The sequence below is a fragment of the Giraffa tippelskirchi genome, chromosome 5 (genome assembly GCF_054371585.1).
Source record: "Giraffa tippelskirchi isolate mGirTip1 chromosome 5, T2T-mGirTip1v1.2.pri, whole genome shotgun sequence".
NCBI lineage: Eukaryota > Metazoa > Chordata > Mammalia > Artiodactyla > Giraffidae > Giraffa > Giraffa tippelskirchi.
The window spans coordinates 5,341,519-5,365,251 of NC_137279.1; the positions used below are offsets into that span (position 1 = coordinate 5,341,519).

At 50.3% G+C, this 23,733-nt stretch overlaps 1 long non-coding RNA gene across 1 annotated transcript; it reads right to left on the reverse strand.

Moving 5' to 3' along the window:
- Positions 1–321: 321 nt before the first annotated feature.
- On the reverse strand, positions 322–9,585 carry LOC145507873 (uncharacterized). The gene is made up of 3 exons (XR_014055216.1): positions 9,408–9,585; positions 8,012–8,265; positions 322–957 (listed from the first exon to the last, which is right to left on the reverse strand). It is a non-coding gene; the product is annotated as an uncharacterized LOC145507873 (long non-coding RNA).
- Positions 9,586–23,733: the final 14,148 nt, after the last annotated feature.

A 23,733-nucleotide genomic window follows, 5' to 3' on the forward strand; every position in this document is an offset into this window, starting at 1 on the left:
CCGTGGGTTTCACCGAATGTAAAGGAAGCCGCAGCAGGTCTTTGAGCACAGCAGGCATGCTGTGACCTACACATCGTGGGATCCTCCCGACCACGGTGAGGACTCTAGCCTGTACAGGGCAGAGGAGAAGCAGGTGAGCGATGATGCTGGCCTGGACCGGGCTGATGGCAGTGGAGGCAGCTCTGACTAATCATACCCTACGTACGAATATATGTTACAGGCAGAGTGATCGAGATTCGCCGGTGGACTGGATGAAGGACGTGAAAGAGAGAAGTGAAGCAAGACCACAGGCATTATGGCTGAGTAAAACCAAGACAGGAGGCTGGGAGAAGAATATATTTATGTGGAAAAATCAGGAGCTCAGTGTTGGGCGTGTTAAGTATGAAATGTCTATTAACATTCAAGTTGAAACGTTAAGTGGACAGACAGACACACAGAACTGTACTTCAGGAGGCTGGGCTTGAGACAAAGAATTGGGCATGGGGGGTGGTCATCGGCATGTAGATTTTTTTTTTTTCATTATGGAAAATTCCAACATAGACAAAACTAGAGATAATCGTATGATAAATCTCCAGGTACCTACCACCCACCTTCAATCATTATCAATTCATGGTCAGTCTTGTTTATCTCACAGAATTCCTCTGATGTGAATTCCAGGTGGCATCCATCCAGGTGGTATATAAAGCAAAGAGTCAGGACAGGAGATGCCCCAGGCCTTCTAACATTACGAAGTCAGGGAGCCGAGATGCTGAAAAGGGACGGCCGATAAGACAGGTAGGAAACCAGAAACACATTGCCTGGAAGCCAAGTGAAGAAAGAGCTCCAAGGAAAAGGGTATGACCAGCTGCACCAACACGGCTGGAGCTGCCAATACGAGGATGAAGACCAAGAAGGGACCACTACGCGTGGTAGCACGGAGGTCACCGCTGGCTGTTGTCCAGAGTGGTTCGGACAAGCCTGATTGGAGAGAAGAGAGAGGGCACGTGAAGAAAGCAAGGACTGACAGCTCCTTGGGGCAGTAGCTGGAAGAGATGGATGGGGTCAAAGAAGGATTTTTTTTTTAAGATGGGAAAAATAGCAGCATATCGAAATGATCCAGTTAAGAGAGGAGAAATGGTGATGCCAGGAGGAGAACGAGGTGCTGAAAGAGCGTCCTGAATACGTCTCAGAATGAAATTCAGAGCAAAGAAGGGCGGCTGTCCTTCGACAGAGCTGTAAGTAGTTCACGCGGGAACACAAGACACCCAATCATTTTTACTTTTTATTTCATAAGGTATATGATGTCTTATTAGCACAGCCATGCTGTATATGAACACGCACACAAACACAACACACAAGGAAATTTGCTTAAAAGTTTTAGCCAATACTGGAGCATAATCAAAATAAAGATTAATTAGAAGAAAATAAAACTGCATCACCAAAGTCTACACTATGCAGCCTTCAGAGATACATATCATGGCATAGTCATATAATTGGTATTATCTTAAGTGCACAATAAAAGATCTAGAGAAGGTGAAAGTCTTTGTATCTGAGAATACATTAATTTTTATGAACGAAGTTTTTTTTTTTTTAAAGGCTCAGACACTATAATTCAGGAACTGCAATATACCTGCATTTGAACTCGAAAACTGCCACAAGAATCATGGGTCATTCTCAAAATCAAACGTCACAGTGTCCCCAAAAGTCTGACTATTTATCCACAGAGAAATGCAAATCAGTGAAAAGGTATTAGCAAGACAGGCCTGAACAGTGCTACTGAGACAACACAGCCACCCAGTGCTGTGCGGCTTGGCAAAGACCAGGGGGTTGAGAAAGTGGGGCACTAGGCAGGTAGCCTAGTGGTTAAGGGCCAAAGCCGCAAGGCCCCCAGAAATCCAGAGGCGCAGAAGCATCGGACCTGCTCGAGGAACACTTCCGCACCGCGGTGTGCGCTGAGCCTGCACCGCTCCGAGCACCGTCCACATGTTTTCACTCACCCCTCTACAAGCCACCAGCTAAGCCAGCGCCCCGCGTTCACTGGCTCAGCGACAAAGGCTTCAGGCCCAAGCGTGTCTTGCGGACACACGCAGAGTCAGCTGGTGACACTGTCAGAACCCCCGGCCACGACCACGGAACGTGGACCTGCCACAGCTGCCACGCCCGGGGACACCGCTGATGAACCACGAGAAAGGACCGCACGAGAACACCAACCCCAAGCCGGAGGAGGCGGTGGATCCTTCGGATCAGCAGTGACGCCTGTGGTTGAACTGGGTAGGGGACAACCAGCAGGCCCTCGACAGCGCCCACGCGGTCAGACTAGAAGCTCCTGGACAGCAAAGCCGGCCTGTCTTTTCATTGCAGTGTGGCTGCCACAGTGTCTGGCACTGAGCAGACACGCGAGAAATACTCATCGAAGGAAGGAAAAAACGACTAGTTACGTTATACCACAAAGACAAGAGGAATAATGAAGAATGCTCAAAAATCACCAAATGGTTCACAAAACTTAGGAGAGCTGTTAACGGTAGCCGACTGGAGATGGGGGCGGGGCAGCTAAGTAAATCTGAACGGCAGGACTGCACAGCATCGAGCTTTCCCGAAAGAGCATCCTCTTTCCTAACAGAGATGGGATGGGGACCTTGTGTGGAGCTTGATTCAAACAAAATACCAACTGTGTGAAAAAAAAAAAATTGAGACAAGCAAGGGAAACATAACTGAATGGATAATTGGTGACATTAAGAATGAGGGGTTATGTTTTTTAAAATCATACTTTTTTAAAGATTAATCCTGGATGAAATATGATATCTGGCATCTGCTGTAAAATCATCCAGAAGGGGAGTAAGGGATAAGGTTGATGAATGTACAAATGAAACAGACAGTGCCATGTGTTGATTACAAGATAAAACTGCGTGAGAAGAACACCGAAGTCTCTTATGCTCTCTTTACCTTTGCAGATACATGAAAACTTCCATGGTAACTATAACCTCAAACTGCAGTTACTTTCCCTATGCCTGCCCAGTGCAGAGAAACGTGGCACTCTGGGTCATATCTGGTCATGGTCGTATCATTGGGAGGAGGCCCGCCAGTCAGGGCGGACAGCCACTGCCAGCATCTTCCCCTGGAACTTCCCTGCTTCAGCTCCGTGTCCACCCTGGGCCCGAGATGCCTCCAGGCTCCCTCCCAGTCTGGTTTCTCCTCTCCTGACTCCATCTTACCTTCCCTGCCACCAGCTGGTTCTTTTTTCTTCCTTAGCCCCCCTGGCTTAACCTGGTCACAGGGGGCTGGTGACCCACCTCTTTGTCCCAGGTCATTCTCCTCCTTTCTCATGGTCCGAAGGTCAAAGGTCCCTCCTTCCCACAGGGTCAACCTGTCTGCATCCTTTCTCCTTAATGGCACTCACATAACCGGTCTGTCCGGTTATTATTAAAGAGCCCATCTTTGCCCAGGTTTGCCACGGGGGCTGCTGCGAGCTCTTGTATTGCTCCACTTACCTCCTCAGGTCCCTCCTGCTTTCCAGGACAGACACCAAACAGGGCTGGGTGAGTCAGTTACAGGGACATGGGAGCCTGCACGGATGGGTCAGCCAGTTTCAGGGATGTACACGCCTGCCAAGTGCCGAGCATGGTACCCCACACTGGGCCACTGCAATGAACGCGACAGACACAAATGTGCTCGCCTAAAGCTTATGATCTGGGGCAGTTCAGTTCAGTCGCTCAGTCGTGTCTGACTTTGCGACCCCCTGGACTGCAGCACGTCAGGCTTCCCTGTCCATCACCAACTCCCGGAGTTTACTCAAACTCACGTCCATTGAGTCAGTGATGCCATCCAACCATCTCATCCTCTGTTGTCCCTTTTTCCTCCCACCTTCAATCTTTCCCAACATCAGGGTCTTTTCAAATGATCTGGGGCAGGTCCTATTAAAATCGGTTCAACTGCCCACATGCCTTCCAGACTACACTATGAATCCTCTAGATATCTGTATCCCCAGCAAGCTTCGCACAACGCCCAACCCAGAACAGATCCTTAATAAATCTGTAGAAAATGAATGTTCCTCCAAGTCAGTGCACTAGTCTGAACATTAGTGTAAATCTGCGTAGTGTGGGGTCACTCTGGAGTGAAAGGTATTTAGAGAGGATTTTTGATGAAGACCTTTTTTCTTTTTTCTTCAATGAGAAGAAAATGTCCCCAGGGCCTCTGGGGAAAATGTGTGTAGAGGAGGTGAGAAGTGAGACTTCTAGAGCCAGGCTTACCATCGCCTGCTAAAAGCAGGTCTGGGTGTGCTTAGCTTCTGTCTTCTCTGCTATTCTGGGTCGTTGGCTCCCGCCTCCCCTGGCCAGCCTCCTCCCTTCCAGCTGCAATGGGAATAAACCTCAGTCACCGCCCGCCTGCCCCCCTCCTGCACGGCTCTGCGCACCGCACACCATTTCCTCTCGCCACCAAAGTGTCTCACTTCCTACCTCAGCCCTGAGAAGAAGCAACCCGACTGCCCTGCTGCTGCTGTTTTGTAAAAGGAAGAATTTGAAATTCATCCTGTTCCTCGCCAGGAGTTCCCCTGAGACTCCAGTTTGAGGACTGAGTCAAAAAAAGGGGGAAACCAGGAGCTGAGAGGACCCGGTACGGTTGGCTGCAAGAACCCCGAACACTGGGATTCCAGCCTCAAGCCACCCAGGCACACACCCCACCAACCCCAGGCGGCGGGGCCAGGCTCCAGCAGACAGACCCCGCTGGGTTGCAGACCCTCTCTGCAGAGGCATCTCCAGGGCTTCCGGACAAAAGCGGGGCACAGTGAGGCCAGAAGTGGCAAGGCAAAGGTATCAAGAGAAACACGCCACGGGACTTGTCAGAACCAACGAGCCTCTCCTTCTCCTCACCAGACACCCGTTGGTCCACTCTCCTCTGCAGGGGCCTGAGAAATGAGAGGGGAGGTAGCTTGTCATGCCAGGGCTCCAAGCCATCCCTGACAAGGAATTCAGGCCTCTGGGCTCAAAGAAGTGTATGTGTGGGGGCTGGGGGGCTGGGGGCTGGGGACAGATACCCTTCAGGCTTCAGGAAAAGGGATGTAAACACAAGGGGTTTCCCAGACACGGGAGCCCCATCTTGGGGCTGACTCTAAGAACCTACCACCTCAACTGCCGCCTCATCCTCTCACAGAATCACCAAGGAAGGCCCAAGGCACAATCTTTAAGAACCCCAGGAATCTGGCCATTGTAAGCACCCTCAGTGGTGACCCAAAGCCCTTTTCTGGTGTTCTAGGACAGAGGCGAACACTTTTTTCTCCAGGGCCAGAGAGTAAAGACTTTAGGCTTGCAGATCATACAGGCTCTGTTGCGACAACTCAGCTGTACCAATGAGGCATGAAAACAGCCATAGACATAAACAGCGGGCCTGTGTGCCAATAAAACTTTATTTACAAAAGCAGGCATCAGCCCACAGGCCATAGTTGGCCCACTCCAGGTCACTAGGGAAAAACTACCCTTCTAGTATTTCCACACTCCCAAGAAGAACAGGGGCCACCAGCTACTTGCAGGGCTCTCGCCCACTCTGGAGACAGGGGCCTGCTCTAGGAACCAGGGCTCCATTTCTCCTGTGCCGCCTCCCACAAGGCACCAAAGAAATCTGGGCTGCTGGTTTCAAACGCCTGGTCTTCAACAGAAATCTGGGCAAACGCAGGGAAAAAAACTGGACGCCCTATTTGAAGGCTTCAGAACTGGAAGAAACTCGACCCTTAGACAAGGCCTTAGCCTGGAAAAGGAAATGACGTGCTCACGATCATGTTGCCGGCAAAGGCCTCTGTCGAGAGCTCTTATTCCTGCAGTGGTGACTGGAAAGGAGCCAGAAGGAACAGCCTTGCTGGCGGAGGCTGAAGGCATATGGCGCATCTCTGTAGCACGGGCCAGGGCCTCTCAGGAGTTTATAAGTGAATGGTAGAGCAAAGGTCAAGGAGAGAGCTTGGCGAGGTAAGTGTACGTATCTGTCTTTCCAGAACATATCCTCCTGGACATAGTTACCAGGGAGAAGAAAACTCAAACAGAAACCTGAACTTCAAAAAGGGGTGTGGTTTGGTAGGAGACGTGGGCGTTCATTAGCAGAAATCTGGTCCAGCAGTCTGGGCAGGCCCTGGTAATAAACAAGTACCAGGCTCAGAGCCTCACCCAGCCCGAGGCCCATGTCCCAGGCCCTGGGATCGCTCTCTCCACACCTCAGCAACCTCACACCTTCAAAGCTTCATAATACAGTTTCCTCTAAATCTCCTCCTAGGACGGACTTCCATTGCAAATTCTGCCTGACCATAAATATTTCTGCTCAGACACCCTGCTGTTGTCTTGGGCAGTACGTCCAAAGGCAAATCAAACATGACTCCCCAAGCAAGTTTAAACCTTGATTTTGCTACTTCTGTCAATCACGAAGGTTCAAAATATCAGCACCTTCTCTTGCCCGTGTCCTGTCCCCAAGCCGAGAGGGCTTTGCAAACTACCTCTTCCTCCAAGTTCTCGAAGGCTCCACCTTAATCTATCACTTCCAGTCTGGAATATTGCCAGTCTCCTGCCTGGAGCCCCAGAGTCTAGGCTTGTAACCATGCCAGCTGATCTTCCCCCATACACATATACTAGTCTCATCTACCATGATCTCTTCAAGGTCAAAGTCCAGTCCTACTGACCTGTGTCTTCCTAGTTCCCAGAACCTTACCTCACATGGGAGGCACCCAAAAAGTGCTGAATGAATGAGTTTGAGCTTTCCTTAGGAGCCATGGCCACCCCAGAAACCTCAGGGCCTCCCCATTTCCTACCACCACTGAGCACCCAGACCGCCACGCTCTCCGGCCTTCCATCATTGCCCCCACCCTCCCGTCCCCAGCTCCTACCATCCCAGGCACGAGCTCCATCCAGCTAATCAATGCCTGACCCTCCTTGTGTGCCAGTCATTCCTGCATCCCCATCTCTGCCCACGCGCTCTGCTCACCCTGCCCTGCAATGACGTCCATGCCCTTCCCCCTCCATCCAGTCCAACTCCTCCGCAACTGCCAATTACTGAGCTCTGGGAGAGATGGGGAACACAGGAAGGGGAAAGATGACCAAAAATGGGGAAGGAGGGGGCCTGATATGAACATGCTGGGGTCTCTGATCCCTGGAGCCATCACTCTTCCAATAGGCTGCACACGATTAGAGAAGGAAGAGGCGGGAGGAGGAGCCAGATTTTTCCACTGAACGAAAGGCATGATTTTCATCACTGCTTCCGTTGCCCTGGTAACCAGGGACAGCCCAGTGGAGAGTACAGTAAAAGAACACCATGTTTATCTTTGCTGTCTGATCCACTTCCCTGTACACCCTTCCCTGACCATCCTCTAGCCCCAAGGCCAGCTCCAAATTTCTTAGAAGGCCACCATCATCCCATCCTTCTAGCCACTCTTGGTCAAAACCTCAATTTCTCGCTTTCTTTATCCAACCCTATGTACGATATATTCTTCCACTGCAGCATGCTGGGGGGTCATCTCCCCATACCCATCTGCCATGCCAAGGGACCCCAAGAACAAAAAGTGGCCTCAGGGTGCAAGAATTGAACCCACTCCACCAGAAGGTCCACTGGGCAAGGGGGACATGGGAGGGACCAGAACGGGAGGAAGGCCATCCAGCCAACCCCTCTGGGTCAGCTCCAGACAGCTGGAGTGGGCTCTCCCGGGTCCCCTCCTACAGCCGGGATGAGCAGAGGGAGCCAGGCTGAGGATGAGGGTGTCGATCCACCCACGAGCTTCCACAGATCCGGACTCCCACACGGACACAGCGTCTGTGTGACCTGAGAGCTGAGACGCAGCACTCGCCCCAGGAGATTATATAAGCGTTATATAACATGGTGGCACCAATCAGCACGTCGACGACGCAGCTGTCAAGTGCCAGGGACAGGCCGAGAGCAGAACCAAACCCAAGGGGCTGGAGGCACAGCCCTCTGGCCCTGATGCCAGAGCAAGGCCGGGCGCTGGCCGCCCCAGCCCTGTCTCTACCTGCTCCTTCCACCCCAGAGGACACAGAGGGAGACTTGCCTGGCTCCGTGTTCTTCCCACGCCGGGCAGCAGGGAGGGGCGGCTGCACCATAGCAGCCTGGCCCAGGGCAGCCTCTGTCCAGCTGCCCTTCACACCGGGGAGCAGCGAGGGGGCCCCTGGGCAGGGGAGGCGCGTGGGCCAGCCACCCCCTCCTCTCTGTCTTTGCACCACAATGTGTGTGGGGAACCGGTGCTGCAGCGGCTCCGGGATTGGCTGGGCCAGCCTTCCCTCTGCTCTGTCATTTGCCGTTCCTCTAAAAAACAAAACAAACCGAAAGGGAAAGAGGAAAAAAAAAATTAAGCACATTTGGCAAATGCCGAATCCCAAATTTTGGTCTATGGCTACAGACAAAGCTGGAAGGGGGTGTGGGTAGGGGTCCTAAGGACATTACCTTCTTTTCCTATAGCTCCCACCTCCCACCATCTCCCGCCCCACCCACCACCTAGGAACTTAGTCTGCAGGCCTGGAGACGGCCTTCCCCTCCGGACACCGCCCCCACCCCCACGTCCTTCTCCCAGCCCCCAACTACGGAGCTGTCCCCGTGGCTGAAGCTTCCAGGAGGATGAGAGGGCATGGCCACCCGCCGCCCCCACCCCCAGCCGCTGCAGAGCGCTCAGTGCATGCGGCTCCCAGACATGCAGCGGGGAACCTGGCCGCCGGCCGCGGTCAGTTCCGGGCAGTTCTGGGCCCGGTCTTCATCCAACTCCTCTACCTGCACCGTCACACCCACTTCATTAATTTGGGGGGCGGCGGGCACTGAACAGGGAGATTTGCCCAGTGGCATCTCCAGCTGCGCCTGCCTCTCCCGAGCCTAAAGCCTCTGGGCCTTCCCGCCTCCTCCTCCACGAGCACCTCCGCGCCCCCCCATCCCCGAAGAAGGGGGGAGAGAGAAATACGCATTAAGATCACAAGCCTTCCCGCACCATCGCTCGCCCCCTCAACCACCTGTCTCTGCGTTCTCCTCCCCCACGGCCTTCCTCAACTCCGGGGCGCCCCCCTCTGCAGCAGAGGGGGGCACCACGCCCACTGCGGAGCTCAGAAGCGGAAGGTGAGGAGTGGGCAGGGGCTCCCGGGCCTGGCCCTGGGGTGGGGGGAGCGCTGATCATCCACCTCCCCCGCCCTGCTGGCCCCGGCCTCCAGAGCCCGGGGTGCGGGGGTGCTGGCCAGGGCAGAACCCGGCCCTAGTCTGCTCCCTCCCACGCGGCCAGGGAAGCTGCGTCGGGAGGCCGGCGCCGCAGCGGGGGGGTGGGGGCGACCCGATCGCAGTGGGCCCAGAGCATCGGCCCCCCCAAAGCTGGGGAGGGGAGCCCCCCCAGCCTTTCCCGGGGCTCCTGGAGACCGGCCGCAGGCCTGGCCGCCGCGCCGCTCCCACCCGATCGGCGGCCCGGCTCTTACCTCCAGCGGCCGCCCCCTCCCCGCCAGGGGCGGCACGGCCGCCTCGCCGCGCCCCGCGCGCCCCGCGGCAGGCGCGAGCTGCGCAGCGGCTCCGCACTCGGGCCCGGCGGCGGCCGCCGCTGCCCGGGCGTGAGCGAGCCCGGCCCGCCCGCGCGCCCGCGCTTCCCACGCTCCGCGCGCCGCCCCGCGCCGCCCAGCGGCCGCCGCCGGCACCGCAGCCCCGCGGCCCGAGGGCGCTGCCGCAGCCCGGCCGGCCGCCCCGGCCGGCCCAGAACCTGCCGTGGGTTCGCACGGGGCGGGGGGACCCCCGCAGGCCGACCTCGCCGGCCGCGGCTTCAGCGCAGAGCGGCTCCCGCCCACCGCGTCTCTGAAGATGCCGGAGCCTCTGCGTGAGTCCCCGATTCTCCCCGTCTGGCGCTCTGACCTTGGCTCCCGTTTGATCTCAGGGCGGTGGAGACGGGTGAGCGTGGTGACCACTCCTAGAATGGAGGTGGGGCGGGGGCCAAGGGTGGGCAAAGGGACGGAAGCCCGTGTGAGCTAGCGTTTCAGGGCCTTGTTGGGCCTGTCTAGGACCGGAGGGGTGCACTGGACCGTTCTTGAAGGAGGTTTCTTTTTTAAAACAAACATAAAGATGCCTCAGTTCAGTTCAGTTCAGTCGCTCAGTCGTGTCCAACTCTTTGCGACCCCAAGGACGGCAGCACGCCAGGCCTCCCTGTCCATCACCAGCTCCCGGAGTTTACTCAAACTCATGTCCATCGAGTCCGTGATGCCATCCAACCATCTCATCCTCTGTCGTCCCCTTCTCCTCCTGCCTTCAATCTTTCCCAGCATCAGAGTCTCTTCTAATGAGTCAGTTCTTGGCATCCAGTGGCCAAGGTATTGGAGCTTCAGCTTCAGCATCATTCCTTCCAATGAATATTCAGGACTGATTTCCTTTAGAATTGACTGGTTTGATTTCCTTGCAGTCCAAGGGACTCTCAAGAGTCTTCTCCAACACCACAGTTCAAAAGCATCAGTTCTTTAGTACTCAGCCTTCATTATGGTCCAACTCTCACATCTGTACTTGACTACTGGAAAAACCATAGTTTTCACTATATGGACCTTTGTCAGCAAAATAGTGTCTCTGCTTTTTAATACGCTGTCTAGGTTTGTCATAGTTTTTCTTCCAAGGAGCAAGCGTCTTTTAATTTCACGGCTGCAGTCACCATTCGCAGCGATTTTGGAGCCCAAGAAAATAAAGTCTATCACTGTTTCCATTGTTTGCCCATCTATTTGCCATGAAGTGATGGGACTGGATGCCATGATCTTCATTTTCTGAATGTTGAGTTTTAAGCCAGCTTTTTCACTGTCCTCTTTCACTTGCGTCAAGAGGCTCTTTAGTTTTTCTTCACTTTCTGCCATAAGGGTGGTGTCATCTGCATATCTGAGGCTATTGATATTGATACCATTGTGCCTTTTTACATTCCTTTTTATTGGGGATGGTTTTGATCACTGCCTCCTGTACAATGTTATGAACCTCCATCCATAGTTCTTCAGGCATTCTCAAATTAGCAGGATCTTGTCATCCATTGTTTCTCCTCTGAGCAAGACAGACATAATTTACAGGTCCCTGGATGAATTTGGGGTGCAGCGTCATGCAGGATACACCTGACAAATAGCAAATATTCTGCCCCAAATGCCCCTTTGTCAAATAAGGGACGTCTCCACTCACCAGTTGCACATGCCAGATACAAGCTGGTATCATGCTTGATTCCCCCGCCCCATTCACATCCCCCATCAGTCACCATGCCCTCAATCTGTTTCAGAGATTGCCCTTCTCTCCATCTCCATGGCCCCGTCCCAAGCTCAGACCACCGTTATTTCTTGCTTCAATTCCTGCATCTGTCTCCATCCTAGCTGGCCTACCTGCCTCCAGTCTCACCAGGCTGAGATCCAGTATCCACATCCCAGCCAGAAGATCTTCCAAAAATATCATCCACTTCCCTGCTGAAAACACTCAGGCAGCTCTGCGTTGAGTAAGGACGAGGTCCAAAGTCCTTCACCCAGCTCTCTCAGCCTCCAGGCTCTGGCCCTCGATAACCCTCTGGCCTCCTTTCTCTCCGCTTCCCTCTCACCCTTTGGGCTTCACGGGTACCAAATACCAAGCTCTTCCCCACGTTGAAGTGAGAACCCCCTTCCCTGGTTTGTGAGGCTGTGTCCTCCTCATTAGGGCTTCCCAGGTGGTGCTAGTGATAAAGAACCCACCGGCCAATGCAGGGGATGTAAGAGACGTGGGTTCGATCCCTGGGTGGGGAAGATCCCCTGGAGGAGGAGATGGCAGCCCACTCCAGTACTCTTGCCCGGAGAATCCCACGGACAGAGGAGCCTGGCAGCTACAGCCCATCACACGAGCGAAGCAGTTGAGCGCACACACGTGTCCTCCGCATCCTTGCGAGTTTCCCTCCTGTGTCTGTCTCCACCTATGTCAGCTTGCCCTTCCCACCTGGAAACATGCGTCACAGAGACTGTTCCTCACTTAGCTGACACCCACTCTCTCTGCCCCGCTAGGAGCGCTGCAGTAGAGTACTCAGTGCTGGGCGCGGTACCTGCTGCCAGACAGGAGCGCAGACCTTTACTGCCCACCTGGTGAATGAAAGCTGGGAAGGTGAGACCCAGCCCAGACAGGCGACACTTTGGGGCTGCAGGACCTGAAAGTCAGGCGTGGTGGGGCCAGGCCCACTGCTTTTGAGCAATCGCACCACTCACTGTTTGCCAGTGAGTTCCAATCTTTCTGAGTCTTGGATTTTTCTCTCAACTGAAAAATGGGGATAATAACACTCTGGGTTGCTCTGAGGGTTGCCAGGTGTCTATGTAGAAGCCCTTTGTAATTTTGAATTCTCTCTATATAATAGTAATATTGGATTACTTTGCTTAATCCTCCCAGTAACATTTTGACAGAGGCGACTGACATTTCCCGCTTTGCATATGAGGAAACTGAAGGTGGACAATGGAAATAATTGGCCTGAGGGCACCTGGCTGGTTACCAGGAACAGAAGCTTGTCCCTAGGTTCCAAGTCCAGGCTCTCTCCGCCACTTTACCGCTGCCCCTCCCTTCTAATGTGTTGACATCCTGAGCGTCCTACAGCTAACATATGTCCACTTGACCATTTCTAAAAGGGGTTTTTTGGGGAGTGGGGCCCAAGTTGGGGGGAGGTGTGATGAGTTGTTGGCCGAAAGTGGATTATATAACAACAGGTATCCAGCAGAATTGCGTTCAGAAGGAGCTGACCTTGGAGCTCACCCTGTATTCCCCATCTCTGCCCCTTCTCCCATCCTGGAGGGGTAGCCTCAATTGACAGTTCCCTTTTATCACATAGTTGGAACCCCTCCAGGACCTAAAGTTCCCAGAAGCTGGTTAGCTTCTCTTGCCTTCGTATTTTCAATTTTGCATGTTAGCAACTATTTACTGAGCTCATTTGAGTGCTTCGTCACTGCCTGTGGAGTCCTGGACAAATGACTAACTCTCCGAGCGACAGTTTCCCCATTTTGCAAAATAGGATGGCTAATGGTCTGTCAACGGCTGTTATGAGGGCTACAATGAGACGGTATCCTCACCCCTGCTGGTGGGCTGTTGCTGATGGAGACCCCTGCCTCCAGCCCCCTCTCTGTGTCCACTCACCTCCATTCCAGTGCACGGGCGTGTGTGTTCGGTAACTAGGGGAGGGCAGAGGGCGGTGGAAGGGCTGGAAAGGAGAGGAAAGGAATCCGAAGGCTGCGGTGCCCCTAGGAGCGTGGAGAGAGCTGCAGGACTCGGAGTCTATCTGAGCCGCTCAAGGATGACTTGTAAGTCCTTGGGCCCTTTGAGTTTGCTTGACAAACTCATGGTCCGCCACTGCGATGAGAGGCTTCTCTGAGCTCTTGGTGGGCAGGGGGCGTGGACCAGAGAGAGCCAGAACAGGAGGGGGGGCGCTGAGCGGCCCTGCTGTGTGCCCACGGCTGTCAGGGCTCATAGGAGACGCCTTTCTGGGGAACTCCCAGAAATACACTGGGCTCCCCGGGTAGCGCAGCGGTAAAGAATCCTCCTGCCAATGCAGGAGACACAAGAGATGTGGGTTCAGTCCCTGGGTGGGGAAGATCCCCTGCAGGAGGAAATGGCAACCCACTCCAGTATTCTTGCCTGGAGAATCCCCGTGGACAGAGGGTCACAAAGAGTCGGACATGCCTGAGCAACTGAGTGCACAAAAGCAACTCTAGGGCCCTCGAAGAATGTCAGTGACGTCATCAGAACATGATGTTACAGACACAGAGAACGGAGGTGGTGCCTGGCACGTAGTAGGAGCTCAGTGTGTCTGAGTTCCCTAAGAAGCGCACGCGTCAGCATCAGGGTAGAGTCCCCTTGCTCCAGAGTCTTCTGATAATTCTACCTTTGCCGTAAGCACGTTTGTTTCTCACTGTGTCTGGTGCCCCAGGGAACACCCGGTGGATCTGCCCTTCACAGATCCCTGTGTGTGGTGATGGTGGTTTTTCTCTTGAAAGATGAAATCATTTTTTTTCCCTTTCTGTTCAACAAAGACAACAGCCTTTTGGTTTTTGATAAACGTTCCCTTCATACTAGCAGGTGGATTTGCCCCGGGCACTAAGTGCTGTGCTTTTAAAACACACACAGGCCCAGCTGTTTGAATCTGCTGCGCACTCGAGTCTTACTTCTCTTATCTTCTGCCCCCGGGGTTTGAGTTTTCTCTGCCTTGGCAGGCTGATAACATGTGGAAGGAGGAGAACAGTTTTAATTAATAGACTAATTAAGTGGTACAAGCCTTTAATAGCTGATTATAGGAAAGTCGTTCCCCACCCCACCCCCCAAGTGATTGATTTATTTATTGTTCTTGTGCTGCATTATGGCAAAAGAGTCAGCTTCTCATTATCTTTTGGTTGCTTCAATGGGTCTTTTCCTTCTCTCCCTCTTCATGTGTCCGTTTGCTAACGGTGGGCACAGGCAGGATGGGAGACCTTAAGCCAGGGGATAAGCAGAAGCAAGGGTCAGAATGCTGGTGCCACCCGTATCTTGACAGCGACAGTTTGAAGGGGGATGGGAGGTAGGAGGGAAAAGATCACAAGAAAACCCTAGCCATAATTGTAGGCTTATCTCCCCAAGACCCTCCCCTCATGATCCCCACCTGTAGGCCATAACTCACACGTGTCAGTTGCATTAAAAAACAGTGCAGTGAGCAGTTTTAAAGAAGGCACTGAAATCCGACTGCCTGAGTCCAAACCTGGCCCCTCCCACTGGCTAGCTGTGTGGTCTGGGCAAGTCCCTTAACCTCACCGTGCCTCAGCCTGCTCATTTATAAAGTAGGAATATAACCATTCCTCCCTAGGATTGGGCATCTTTAGTGGCTCAGATGGTAAAGAATCCACCTACAACTGCAGGTGACCTGGGTTCAATCCCTGGGTCGGGAAGATTTTCTGGAGAAGGAAATAGCTACCAACTCCAGTATTCTTGCCTGGAAAACTCCATAGACAGAGAAGCCTGGCAGGCTACTGTTCATGGGGTCGAAAAGAGTCAGACATGACTGAGCGACTAACACTTTCAATTTTCCCTAGGACTGTCATGAGAATTAAATTAAACAAGCCAGGTAAAGCACTTACTATAGCACTTAGCACATACTAAGCCCAAGGAGATGAGCTATGACCATCACTACTGCCTGAAATTATTTAAATTGACTGCTACCTAGGAGGGAGTTGATAAATGTTTGTAGAATAAATGAATGACTGCATCATAATTTTCAAGTAGATTGTGAGTCCTTGAAGTTCAAAAGGGTGAAGAAAAGAGGAAATTGCCCATTAAATCATAATAAGAAGCTACCTTTAGTTGAGTGCTGATCACGGGTTGGGCTCTGAGCTAATTGGTTTCTGTACATTCTCTCATTTAACTTTATGTAATGTGATTTTTACCAGCCTTCTTAGAACATGTTTTCCTTAAAGAGCCCAAGCCCCCAAATTCTGTGGGCTGTCCATGTCCTCCCCAAGATTTCCAAGGATTCTTGGGGGATGGGCTGACATTTTCATGATCCTGCTTTCTTATGAATTCCTGCTCAAGCTGAATTCAAGGTTATTTTCCTGCATCCTCTTAGTCTCATAGCAAGTTGAACTCTTCCTTCTGTCCCTAAAGCCCCCAGAGCACAGGGCCATTGTGAGTGGAAGACTTTTACTGAAGTCAAGAGGCCAGACAGGACTGTTAGAGCGCCACCTGGAGCAAGCACGTGTCCGTGTCTCTACTGTTTTCCACCTTTCCCTGAAAATATCGGCTTCCTGTTACTTTATCACACAAATAAATTTAGCTCTTTGAACAAATGTCTCCAGTCCGGGCTGTTCTCAGTCCTGGGTCAGAGGAGCTAAGGAGATGGCAGTGTATAAAGCGGCTCAGCTGCTTGTCTCAGCCACGAAAGTTCACCAAAGTGTCCTCCTCAACAAATGAGCCATGCGCCTCTGAGATGGCTCCTGCCCCACTTAGAGTGAAGAAGAATGGCAGTCCTATTTTTGCAAATTTTTTTCTTCCTGTTACACTTGTGGTCGTGTTGCAGGAAGGGGAACCCCTTCTAGGATCCGACTGTGGGCTCTTGTCTATTCAGTCAGTTCAGTCGCTCAGTCGTGTCTGACTCTTTGCGACCCCATGAATCGCAGCACGCCAGGCCTCCCTGTCCATCACCAACGCCTGGAGTTTACCCAAACCCATGTCCATCAAGTCGGTGATGCCATCCAGCCATCTCATCCTCTGTCGTCCCCTTCTCCTCCTGCCTCCAATCCTTCCCAGCATCAGGGTCTTTTCCAATGAGTCAACTCTTCGCATGAGGTGGCCAAAGTATTGGAGTTTCAGCTTCAACATCAGTCCTTCCAATGAACACCCAGGATTGATCTCCTTTAGGATGGACTGGTTGGATCTCCTTGCAGTCCAAGGGACTCTCAAGAGTCTTCTTCAACACCACAGTTCAAAAGCATCAATTCTTCAGCACTCAGCTTTCTTCACCGTCCAACTCTCACATCCATACATGACTGCTGGCAGAACCATAGCCTTGACTAGACGGACCTTTGTTGGCAGAGTAATGTCTCTGCTTTTTGATATGCTCTCTAGGTTGGTCATGACTTTCCTTCCAAGGAGTAAGCGTCATTTAATTTCATGGCTGCGGTCACCATCTTGTCTGTTACTCAGAGACAAACTGTCTGAGAAGACACATGCTGACGGAGCAGGAGACTGTGCTGGGAAGGCGAGCCAGGGTGGAGAGCGCGGGAGCTGAGGGAGCCCAGGAGGACCACTCTGCCCCGTGGCTCACAGGCTTGGGTTTTATGGTTGTGGGGTTAGTTTCCAGGTTTTCTCTGGCTAATCATTCTGACTCGGTCCTTCCTAGTGGTGTGTGCGTGGCTCAGCCAAGATGGACTCCAGCAAAGAGGATTCTGGGAGGTTGGTAGGACACATGGACTGTCATCTCCTTTTGACCTTCCCCAATTTCTTCCGGTTGGTGGTGGCTTGTTAGGTAGTACCACATTCCTTTCCGGGACCTCCTGTCAAAATAACTCATGCAAATAAATGGTTACTGGCCAGAGTGGGTGGCGTCAGTCAGTGTTTCCCCTAATAGTCATGGTAGGAGGTAGATAATATTATTTCCATTTTTTCCAGATGAGGAACCTGGAAGTGAAAGATGTAAAAAAAAAAAAAAAAAAGTGACCCACTCAAAGTCACACAGCTCGTTCAGTGCTGGGCTCCCAGGGCGGGCCTGTCTTACCCCAAAGCCAGGGAGGCGGACCGTGGCGCCGTGAGGTCACTTAATGTGGCTCAGGCTGGTCTGAAGTGGTTCTACTTCTAGGGCGAAACTTTCTCAGGAAACCTTTCTGTGAGGGAAGCAATGTGGGCCATAGGAAGGTGAATTGATTGACTGCAGACCCAAGACGTTAAAACAGATTCAGAGCTAGAAATAGCTACGTATCTATAGCTTCATGTATGAGACCCAAGAGTTGTTGCTATTAATCACTGCTGAATGATTACTCTGATTGCTTCAATTTTGTTGATGCTGCAGTTGCTGAATCTACTGTGCTTTATTCAACCTTGGGTAGGGCCTCTTCTCCAGGAAGATAAAGAAGGTTTTCTTTTGCTTGTGGAGTTCTGGCTTCATATGTAAGACATCACTTTGGGAGCCCCTTCTCATCTGTGAAGGCTGGCCGATAGCTGCGGCTCTTATAAAGAGCCCAATAAATACCTATGGAATGAATGAAAGAAAGGCTCTTCACTATCTTTAATTTGTCAGTTCTCTTCCCAAGGCAGGAGTTAGGCAGGAACAGACAAAGGAAGATCCATCCCTGCTGGGCAGCTGGCAGGAGCACCAAAATTGTTCTGATTCAAGAACATCACTGGAAATGGGATGAGGCTACAGAAACGGAATTTATCCCATCTCTTCCCAGAAAGAGTAATGAATGCAGTTAGAAACAATTCTTTAACAAGCTTCTGGGGCAGAGGCATCCAGATTTTACCACATAGTAGCAATATGACCCTGGCTTTCTCATCCCTAAAATGGGGGTTTGGTACTTATCATAAGGGGTTTCCCCCCTCAATTAAGTGTGATAATGGAAAAATTCTAGCTTTTATCCTTACTTACTCTTCAGTCTACTATAATCCGGTTTCTGCCCTCCCACACCCCACTGATTGCTTTCGCCGAGGTTACCAATCACCCCTTTGTTGAAAATTCCACTTCTCCATCACTTGGTGGCATTTGACACAGAATAACAGAACTTCCTTGAGAAATAATCTCTTTCCTGGTTCCTTATGACCTGAGGGCCTCCTGTCATAAAATAATTTATGCAAATGGTTACCAGCTAGAGTGGGCAGTGTCAGGCTTAAAATTTGCATGTCTCCTTGACCATCCTTTTAAGTCTCCATTTGAGGCATCCTTGTTAGTTGTTTGTTGCTGCATAATAAATTACCTCCAAATTTAGCAGCTTAGAACAGCATCGTTTCTGAGGGTTAGGAATTTGGGAGCAGTTTAACTGAGCTGTTTTGACTTCAGCCTTCTCTTGATATGCAGTCTCACTCATTATTCATTCATGAAGATTCTCTTCCAAGCTCTTCAAGCTCCCTTGCATGGCTCTCAGCAGGAGGTCGCAGTTCTTCACACATGGACCTCTGCACAGGACTGCTTGTGACGTGGAGGTGGCGTCCCCAGAGAGAGTGATCCAAGAAGAATGAGCACATGTGGCCAGGATCTCAGGGGTGCCATACCATCACTTCCGCCCTTGTCACACTGCCCAACCTTGGTACAACGTCAGGGAGGACCCCACACCAGGATAAAGATCGGAAATGGCACTGGGGCCCATCCTAGAAGCTGGCTACCATGGCAGCCTCCTTGGCTGACTCTGAAAACAGTGCTCCCCAGAGTTCCATCCCGACACCCGCCTCCTCCCAGTCTCCACACACACCCTTGACAGCGTGGAGCTCCCCTTCAGTTACATCGAAGTTTTAAAGTCATCCAAGTCTGTATCTCTAGCCAAACTCCCTCTCAGAAACTTCAGGTTGTACATTCTCTGCATGTGTGCATGCATACTTAGTTGCTCAGTCATGTCCGACTCTCTGCGACCCTATGGACCGAAGCCCACCAGGCTCCTCTGTCCATGGGATTCTCCAGGCAAGGATACTGGAGTGGGTTGCCATGCCCTCCTCCAGGGGATCCTCCCGACCCAGGGGTCGCACCCATGTCTCCTGTCTCCTACATTGCAGGCTGACTCCTACCCACTGAGTCACTGAGGAAGCCCCTCATATACTCTCTGCTGGAGCCCAGAGGCACCTCAAGAGTCCACAGATCTGGGCTGAGCTCACCCTCAGCCCACGGGTTCGTTTCTCCTCCTGTGTTTCAGTCTCAAGAATGACAGCACGGTCCACGCTGCTGTCCTACAAGAAACAGAATCGTCTGTCATTGCCTTTTCCCGTTTCTCTCATATCCAATCACCACGTTATGGTTCTTTGTTTTTTCGTTATTTTCCCCATCTTTTTGCTTTGAAAAATGTCAAAATATAGAAAAGTTAAAAGACGAGTAGAACGATCCCCTACTGACCGGATGAATTCTTGGTTCACGATTGCAGATATTTCGTGTCGTATTTGCTTTCTCTCCCTGCCCTTCTGCTGTTAGGTTTATGTCTTTTCATAATAATATTCACATGCTGTTTGCCACTCTCTCACAGATGTACAGTGTGTGTGTGTGTGTGTGTGTGTGTGTGTGTCTGTGTCTGTGTGTAAAGTTTCTACGTAAATACAGTGGATTCGAAAGTAAATTACAGGGAAAGAATCTGAAAAACAGTGGGTATATGAGTATATTCTTTGTTGCATACCTAAAACTAACACAACATTGTAAATTAACTAGACTCCAATATAAAAATTAAATTAAAAATAAATAAAATGTATTGATAGACAATAAAGAAAGTTGCAGATATTATGACACTTCATCCCTAAAGAGTTCTGCATATGTTTCCTAAAATGTTTAGCCTTCCTGGGGGCTCAGTGGTAAGAATTCCACCGGCCATGTGTGAGACGCAGGTTTGATCCCTGGGTCAAACCCTGAAGTGGGAAACGGCAAGCCACTCCTGTATTATTGCCTGGAAAATCCAACGGACAGAGGAGCCTGGCGGGCTACAGTCCATGGGGTTACAAGGGAGTCGGACACAACCAAGTGACTAAACAACAAAACAGCTCCTAAGAACAAGGATGCTGTTCCCCTGTGCAACCGCAGTGCCGCTGTTCCTCCCAAGAGCACTCTCCCCGCCCTGGCTCCTGCCCTATCGTCGCTACTGCAGCCATCTCCTAACTAGCTGCTCCTCTGATCCATGGCCCATACTTCTGCCAGGGTGAGCTTCCTAAAATACACATCTGATCATGTCACTTCCCTTCTCTGGACCTGTCAATAGCTCTATATTACCTTCAAAATAAAGACAGACTTCACATGGCATATGAGCTTTCATCATCTAGATTCATTTAGAGCCGTATCACCTAGGACTAGAAATGTAATATGAGCTACATAAGTAACTATTCACAGAAAATTTACCTATTTGTTTATTTTTGGCCTTGCCGGATCTCCACAGCTGTGCAGAGGCCTCAGTAATCACGGCTTACTGGCCCAGAGCTCGGGCTCAGCAGTCATGGTGCTGGGGCTTAGTTGCCCCGGGGCATGTGGAATCTCCCCCGACCAGGGATCGAACCTGTGTCCCCTGCATTGCCAGCTGGACTCTTCACCGCTGGGCCAGAAGACAAGTCTGGTAACTTTACATTTTAAATGTAGCCACATTTTTTAAAGTTTTTAAAAAACAGGTTAAATGAATTTTAAAAATATGTTTTATATAATCCGATATATTCAAAATCTTATCATAGCAACATAAGCCCAATATAAGAACTGTTAATGAGATGACTTACTTTTTTTCCTAAGTCTTCAAAATCTAACCTTTATTTTGTATGTACAGCATACCTCAATTCAGATGCTCACTTTCCAAGGGTAAGCTAAAAATGAATTCCTACCAAAATAACAAGATTATATTTAACAAAAAAATTTATATTGTTCCAGCTGACTTAATTAAAATTAAATAAAATGGGAAGCTCTATTCTTCCTTCACACTGGCTATATCTCAAGTGTTTAGTAGCCACAGGGGTTAGTGGATCCTGAAAAAGGGAATTCTTGAGCAGCAGTTCTCAAAGTGTGATCCAGGGTCTCCCTGGGTGTCCTCAAGACCCTTTCCAAGGGGTCACTAAGGTCAGAATTATTTTTATGATAATTAAAGGTTATTTGCCTTCTTTCACTTTTTTTTTTTCCATCAGTGTAGTACAGTGGAATGTTCCAGAGGCCATAACATGTAATGTGGCCACAGATTGAATATAGAAACATTTAAGAGAATCAGCAGTTCATATTAAGCAGATACTGAAGAAATTCACCAAATTGTGAAACAAGGCCTCTCCTCTCCTTACTTGTTTTTGTTTTGGGAAGTATAATTATTTTCCATTAAAATGTGTATATTTATGTACTCAATGAGATGATTATTTTTAAATGAATTAATGAAAAGATTGAAACGTTCTCAGTTTTACTTTCTGATACAGTAATTATCGATAGTGACAGCTCTCACTTCTCTGTGGTGTAAGAGGGCTTTGAGAAGAGCTGGTCTCCAGCAGCCTGACTCTCCAGCTTCATGGCTAGTGATTCCCTCTCCTCCCTCATATTTTTCACATGAACATCCAGCTTCAGACAAGATGAAGCAGATCCACTTTCTTCCTCTTCCTCTGGTTAAATGCTTCCTAGAATCCTGAACATCACAGATGCAACAAACATCTGAAAGGTAAAGCAAAGGCTAGGGACCTCAGGACTCAAGGAGTGACATGTCACCAAGGTGGTATCAGCAGAGACCTAGAGGTTGCTGAATATCTGCTCTGGTCCAGCAATAATGAGACGCCTGCCACTCCGCAAGTGTCAACGGCTGAATGGAGACCCTGGACTTTTATCCCCACCTGGGTAACCAGGAGGTCACCCTCCACCCCGCCCCACTCGCCCCGGCAGAGCAGTAAGGAAAGGGGCCCTGCTGAGACACATCAGTCTCACAACACAATACCTGAAGTGTCCAAGATGCAATTTAAAATCACTCATGATGGCAAGAATCAGGAAAATCTCAACTTGAATGAGAAAAGATAATTAGCAGATGCCAACACGGAGATGACAGAGATGTTGGAATTATCTGACAAGGATTTAAAAACAACCATCATAAACATGCTTCATTGAGCAATGTTATCATTGCTCAATAACTTAAAGGAACAAAATAGAAAGTCTCAGCACAGAAATAAAAGATAGAAAGAAGGATCATATCCTTTCCTTGGGCCTTAAAAGTACCACTTGTGTTTCTGGGATGACCAGCCTCACTTTGTGCCTGGGCTAAGGCGTCTGCCTCTTCTTAGAACACCCAGCTCTCCTTTTTAAATCCTGCTTGTCCCTTAGGGGCAGCTGAGATGTCACCTCCTCTGTGAAGCCTTCCTTGACTTCCATGCCCCTTCCCCCTGAAAGCTCCCTACACCATAGCACTCACACTCAGCCCCAATTATTCTGTCATCTCTCCCTCCACACCTACCCAGTGTAAAAACTTGCCAGAGGGACTGTGTCTTATCCCAGGTGCCTGGCATAGTACCTGGCTTAAAATAAGCACTCAGAAAACGGTTGAATAAATGAATAAATCTGTGAATAAATGGAAACTCTGCAGTGACTCTTTTATTGAATAAATCTAATTAATGCCTGTGGTCAGGCATTAAATGCCCTACACAAACTGGGATACACATCTTTCTGGTATTTGGCTCCCCTTCATACCTCCTACTCCTTTGCCACACTGGAAAACACAGTGTTTTGTTTGGTTTTCCTGGAACTTCAAAGCACTTTTTATTTGTCACATACAATGGTTAATTTCTTTCTTTTAAAAAAAATTTTTTTTTATTGGAGTAAAGTTGATTTACAGTGTTGTTTCAGATGTACAGCCAGATGAATCAGTTATACATATACATATATCCACTCTTTTTTACAAGATTATTTTCCCCCGTAGGTCATTACGGAGTATTGAGTAGCGTTCCCTATTGAATAGGTCCCTAATGAGGACCTATTGGGCTTCCCTGATGGCTCAGATGGTAAAGAATCTGCCTGCAGTATGGCAGACTCAGATTCGATCCTTGGTTCGGGACGATCCCCTGGAGAAGGGAATGGTTACCCACTCCAGTATTCTTGCCTGGAAAATTCCATGGACAGAGGAGCCTGTTGAGCTATAGTCCATGGGGGTGCAGAGAGTCGTACACGACTGAGTGACTAACACTTTCACTTCATTGTACACGGACTTACTAGTCATCTATTTTATACAAGTAATGTGTATATGTCAATCTCAGTCTCCCAGTTTACCCCTCCCCCCTTCTTTCCCCTCTGGTAACCATAAGATTGAAAATACAGTGTTTTGTTTTTTTTTTTCTCTTTTGGCAGCACCATGGGGCTTGTGAGATACTAGTTCCCTAACCAGGGATAGACTCCACAGACCCTGCAGTGGTCAAGCACAGACCGCGAGGGAAGGCCCAGAAAACTGTTTTGAAAGGACCTTTTACCTCCCTAAATCCCCATCTCCACATACATGTATGTATGCGTTTCTATCAGCCTCAAATATTCTCACCCATTTTTACGGCCCCGCTCAGACATCGCCTCGCCGTGACCAGCCAGCCCCTGCTCTCCCCTGCTGGAAGGGGTCCCGCCCGCCTCTGGACACGGCACTTGATTTAATCTTTTCTCGTGTTACTTCTCACTTTCTGCCGTAC